This window comes from Budorcas taxicolor, chromosome 20 (genome assembly GCF_023091745.1).
Source record: "Budorcas taxicolor isolate Tak-1 chromosome 20, Takin1.1, whole genome shotgun sequence".
NCBI classification, from domain to species: Eukaryota; Metazoa; Chordata; class Mammalia; order Artiodactyla; family Bovidae; genus Budorcas; species Budorcas taxicolor.
In genome coordinates this window covers 35,110,056-35,116,256 of record NC_068929.1, presented here as the reverse complement: position 1 = coordinate 35,116,256, position 6,201 = coordinate 35,110,056, and the positions used below count along the sequence as shown (strand labels likewise).

General features: G+C 46.8%; 1 pseudogene; it reads left to right on the top strand.

Moving 5' to 3' along the window:
* Positions 1–304: 304 nt before the first annotated feature.
* Positions 305–1,223, top strand: LOC128066225 (alpha/beta hydrolase domain-containing protein 17C-like; annotated as a pseudogene).
* Positions 1,224–6,201: the final 4,978 nt, after the last annotated feature.

Genomic DNA, 6,201 nt, shown 5'->3' with positions numbered 1-6,201 from the left:
CTAGCAGAAGTGTCTGAGGGTTAGTCCTCCTGAAGGGAGGCAGGGATTCCGCCATCGAGCCGGCTGGGCTGCCGCGGGCTATGTCCGCGGCACAGGGACCCCGGCCGTCCGCACCTTGCCCGCCCTCGGGACGACCGCTGACCCGCCGGGCTGGAAGCGCCAAGCCGGCCCAGGCCAGCCGCGCCTCCCAGCTCCTCCATGTCCAGCCGCCAGGCGGGCTGGCCGCAGCCGCCCTGCTCGCCCTCGCTGCAGACCCAGTCTACCTGTCTGCCGTGCCGGCGGCCGCGGGTTCGAGGCCGCCTGGATGCCCGAAACAGACCCCAGGATGCAGGGCTTCTCGCTGGAAAGCGGAGCTGGCTCTTCTGCTGCTGGGCTTGCCGGAGCCGCATAGCCGTCAAGGTGGCCTTGCCGCCTCCTGAGCCCATCTACCTCGATGCTGGCGACCTTTCCTGGCCTCGGTTGCCGCCACCGCCCTGGCCCAGCCTCACAGCAGCCGCCAGAGGAGGGCGCGGGGCCTGGCGTGCACAACCTGCGCCAGAGCGAGCGCACACTTGGAGGTGCTCCCGGTGCGAGCTGAACGCCGTTCAGGTTTTCTAGCGCACCGCTTGGGACAAGCGGCTCGGCTGCATGTTCCGGTGCAGGGCGCCTTCAGCTGCTGCACGCTGTTCTCTCCCCCCGCAACGCCGCGCGCCTGGGCGAGATGCGCAGCTTCTATTGATACGTCGGCCTCCGTTCGCGCATCAACTGCAACATCTCCTACCACGACTAGGGCTACGGCATCAGCTAGGGCAAGCCCTCCAAACTGATACCGACGCCACCTGGCGGGTGCTGCACCCAGTATGGCGTTAAGTCCTGAGACCATCATCTCGTATGATCATAGCTTTGGGAAGCACCTACCCCGTGGTAGACCTGACCTCCAGGTATGAGTGTGCAGCTGTAATTCTCCATTCGCCGCTGATATGTGGATTGCGTGTGGGTTTTCCCCGTACCAGGAAAACATACTGCTTTGATGCTTTCTTTAGCATTGACAGGTATTTAAAGTCACCTCTCCCATACTTCCGCAGTACACAGGACGAAGTTATGGCCATGTATGTACAAGCGCTTTCCCGGGGCCGTGGAGCCCCTCTGGGTCAAAGGGACGGGGATAATGACATATAGTTTTATATATACAATACCTAGAAAGACTAAGACAGTTCATATCTCACGAACTTCCTAATTCCTGAATATGACTTGATTTTACTTCATCAACTGTGGACGTGCTTCAACTGGATGGCTGTCATGGGCCTGATAACCACGAGGAAATGCTCAGCGTTTGGGGGCGTCCTAATCAAAGAGCTGAGGACATCTTGGTCTTTGGTACATAGAGGTTCTTCTAACTCACACATCATGTTAAACCAAACAGTTGTGATTTCCAGCTTTGTTGCCTTGTGGAATGGAAAGGAGAGCTGAGTAGTGGGATGGTTTTCTTCTGCTTTAAGAAGGATGCTCACACCCCTTTCTCCACCTTGCCGGTCAGGTGGGAATCATTCACGTAGGACTCAACCTCTCTCCACCAGTGCTCTCGGTATCTGACCCTTTCAGCCTCTGGATTCACGGCTCTAATCCACTGTGAAGCTGTGATAGTGTAACTGGAAACCACTCTGATGAAAATTCCTTTGTTAATTTTTGTTAACATGCTGATCTTTCCCAGACAAAAATCAAATTAAAGGGTAATTTATTGGAACAATTGTGAACAGCTTCATCAACTGGAACAAAATAAATATAACTGGAGCCTTCTTATATAAAAGTAAACAGGATTTTTAAAGTGTGAATTTATTACTAGTCCACAGACTTTTCATATTTTGATCACCTGATTAGTCTAACAAAGAATCTAGCCCATTGTCCTTCTGTAAAATCCTCCTTGTAGGCTTCTTTAAAGTGCTGTACATATTTGCAATTACATTGTGCATAGATTGTTAATAGGTAACTTTCTTTTGTCAGGCTTCAACAACAAAACTGCAAATTTATTTGTAATGTAAATGACTGAATATGTTTTCTTAATATGTTTTACTCCTATATTTTGCTATTAAAAAGTTAGAACATTTCTGAGACAAAAAATTACAAGTTTATGCTTTGAAAAAATTATGTAATTAAAATTTCACTAAATTTTTAGTTTAGGAGTTACTTGGGTCTGACACAGGAGTTGTGCCAATAAGCATCAGAAGTGTAAAAATTCTAAAACTGCTACACTACTTGTATTGGTTGGGGTTTGTGTTTGAGGAGGTCTTTGGTTTTATTGAAATGATTTTCTTCCCCCAATTTGAAAGCCTTAAATGTACTGTAACCCTTAGATTGCTCTCCAGTTAGATTAAGATTGATTACCAGTTGGTATACTGTTGCTTGGGTATGACACAGTAATTGGTCATGGAATAAAGGATGCATGGATCAGAAAGAAATTTAAAAAGGAATTCTGAAAAAAAGAGTTTTATGCATGGTGAACACTCAATAAAAATAGATTGAATTCAATCAGGTGAATGAATTTTAATAGTGAAGTTGTACAAAACTAGACTTGTCTTTTCCCTTATTAAGAGGACAAAGTTTTCTTGAAATACTGATCTTTTTTGATAAATAGATTGTAAACTTTCTTTACTAACTCTTATGCAATATGTTGTAATTTTCTGTATTTGCCTTTGAGGTCTTTTATTGTCGCTTTGGTTGAATGACTAAGTGGTTTTTCACAGTGACTATGATCCTAGTTAGCCAAATGTTAAAAATCCTTTTGATATTTGACAAACTTTTTCAAATCAAATTCTGAATAAAGTTCTTTTGACCTCTGGTTAATTTTGGAATGCTTGAATGTGTCCTTGAACATCTCAAAGAGAGAAAGTAAACTAATTAGGCTTATTTGGTACGCTAAATTACATGGAAAATGTTGACAAATAGTGATAAACCTTCTTAGGTTATAAATGTTCTAGAAATTATATGATCTTTCCTTAAACTTGAAATGTTGTGGTATGTTCTCAATCATTTCCAGTTATTATCTCAAAATGTTATATGTCTCAGAAATAGCCAAATTTCCTTGATAACTGTATTATAACCAGATCTTTAGCTATGTGTTTTGTCTTTTGTCATTTATAGTTATTATCTCACTCTGATGCTTTTACAAAAATCTATGTAAATGACTTGCTTTTATGCTTGTAAACTAAATTTGAGGAGCTTGGTGGGGTACAGTCCTTGCAGTCACAAAGAGTCCAACAAGACAGCACATTTCTCATTCATAATCTCAGACCTGCCTATACTCTGATTTTAGATTTTTAATTTTTTTCCTTGAATTTCCTTTTCTTTGTGCTAGCTTGTCCTTGTCCCTAGGATTCCAAAGTTTAGCAGTCTTCTGTTTTCTTTATCTGCTATTTCCATCCATTCCACACCCTATTCTAATGAGCTTTCCCATCCTGTGTGAGCAAAACCAGAGGACTAGTTTCAGCAGAGATCTCAGGGCTCCTAAGATGCTTAGGCTCTGCTTCCAGCATCATTGGAACTGGTGATGGTGGTCCCTGGGGCAGGAGCTGAACTGTAATGCTTGGAAGCGTCCAGGACACTAGAGAGTCCATGCTCAGTTCGCAGAGTCAGGGAACTCCGGCTGATGATGAGATCCCTCATCAACAGATCTCCACAGCATCCACCTCTTCTGGGGACTCCTTGTATGGATCCTTATGACTCTTGGGAGTGGGCTCTAGGCTGCTTCTGTACACTGCCACTGGATGCACTGTGTTCTGGGTCTGTGTCACCAACAGTTGCAATGCACAAACTCACAGAGACCTGAAAACAAATCTCACTCGAAGTCCTAGAGGTCCCAAGAGAGTGGACTCACCCTGGGATAGGATCAAAAGGTGACACCTCCTGGCTCCCTCATCCTAGATCATCCTTTAAGTGTCCCCTCCACCCACTAGCTTCCCAGGTGGCACTAGTGGTAAAGAACCTGGCTGCCAATGCAGGAGATGTAAGAGACGTGGGTTTGATCCCTAGGTCGGGAAGATCCCCTGGAGAAGGGCGCAGCAACCCTCTCCAGCATTCTTGCCTGGAGAATCCCATGGACAGAGGAACCTGGTGAGCTACAGTCCATAGGGTCACAAAGAGTCAGACACGACTGAAGTGAACCCCACCCCCGCAACCCCCATTACCATTTCCCTGGGCAGGACCTGTGCTTCAGTCTCTGCTCCAGCACTACCAGTACAGTGCTCTGTGTCAGCTGGTCTGAGAGCTACGCACTGGAACAGAACTTCCAGGCTGTGAGCTGCAGGCCTGGGATTGCACAACAGAGTAGCGAGCATAAAGATCAGCAGATTCCAGACCCTGCCCAAGTCACCTCTCTTGGGATCATGCTTACATGCATGCATGCTCAGGTTGCTTCAGTCATGTCCCATTCTTTGTGACCCCATGGACTATAGCTCACCCCTCCATCCATGGGATTCTCCAGGCAACATAATGGAGTGAGTTGCCAGGGGATCTTCCCTGTGTTTCCCCCCTTTGCAGGGGGATTCTTTACAGCTGAGCCACCAAGGAAGCCCCCTTTTGGGGATCACCTGAACTTAAATGTCAAACTGCTTTCCAGTCTTAACAAGTTTCTGAGATAAGGCTCAGAAACCAGAGTACCTCCAGGTGGGGCACTGAGCCACCAGCCCCAGAACGGATGCCCATGACCTGCCAGAGGCGCCCACAGGAGAGGTGGCCGCCAGTGATGAGGAGCCCCATTGCCACCTCCATGGCACACTCCCTCGGCAGATGACACTGTTTCTTAGGATGAACCAGTGGAGCACTAAAACACAGATGGCTTTGCCCTGCTCCTGCTCTGGGAGCCACCACTGCATGTCCCAGTGCTGGTGACAGCAGATGCCAAGAGTTGAGGCCTGTAAGAATATGGGCTGTCTCCATCTTCTGTGTCCAGAAGTCTGAGATTTCCACTGAGACCTTTCACTGGGTGATCCTCTGCTCTGGATATTATAGCAACATCCCTCTGATCACATGATGGCCAATGTTGTGTCTAGAAAAAATGTGTGCCCATTTTCCCCCACTCTTTTTTTTTTTTTTTAAATTTTACTTTATTTTACTTTACAATACTGTATTGGCTCCTCCACACATCAACATGTATCCGCCACGGGCGCACACGAGCTCCTAATCCTGAACCCCTCTTCTACCTTCCCCACTCTTTTAATAAAGTTGCCCATAAATGTGAGATTCTTCTTTCTCAGGTTGATTTCTACTTTGGCTGTTGGAGATGGAGGACGTACAGGGGTGGAGCAGTGAGTGTGGGTTGTGGGGCTGGTATTCTCAGCATGTGGGGAGGGTGGTTCTGTCCCCTGCGCATACAGAGATGGTCAGAGCTTTTCAAAGTCACAGACATGCACTGGTCATCCAGAAGATCCAGTAGACAGGATCTCTGAGGATTTCATTGAGTCCACTCAATTATCGTTCAGTCATGCCTGACTCTTTGGGACTGCATGGACTGCAGCTTGCCAGGATTCTCTGTCCAAGGAAGACTCCAGGCAAGAATATTGGAGTGGTTTGCTATTTTCTTCTTTAGGGATCTTCCTGACCCAGGGATCAAACCTGGCTCTCCTGCACTACAGGCAAATTCTTTACCAACTGAGCTGCCAGGGAAGCTCATTGAGCCCAGGGCCCCAACTAAGTCTTTCTTCCTGCACCTCCTGGAGGCCCAGCTTTCCTGCAGAAGGGGCTTTTTGAGATGTTCCGCCTGCTCTGGCATCTCTACCTCACTTCTCTGGCTTCTTAATGATTCAGGATCAAATTAGTAGGCTATAAATGAAAAGGGGTATGGACCAGACCTCTGATCCTGACTTTCGTGAGGATCATACTCACATGGATTTCTAAAAACTCTTTCCTTCTTTTGGTGGGTGGGCTGGTGCCCTTCCTACCTCTGGGCTTGGTGTGTGTGAGAGGAGGGCATCCAAAGTGGCCAGTGGCAAAGGAGATCCAGCTGTTTGTCTCAGAGTCAGCCTACAAATTCAGGACCAGGATGAGTGTGGGTAGGATTTTGGGTCAGTGAGTAACCTGCCTCTTAAATAATTTTCTTTCTGGGTCTAGCTAGGGAGCTGCTCTTCCATTCAATGGGGACAGAATAAAGGGATAACCTGAGTAATAAAATAACTAATCCCACTAGAGAATTGCAAGTAAAGAAATAAGTATGGAAGACATTTGTAATTA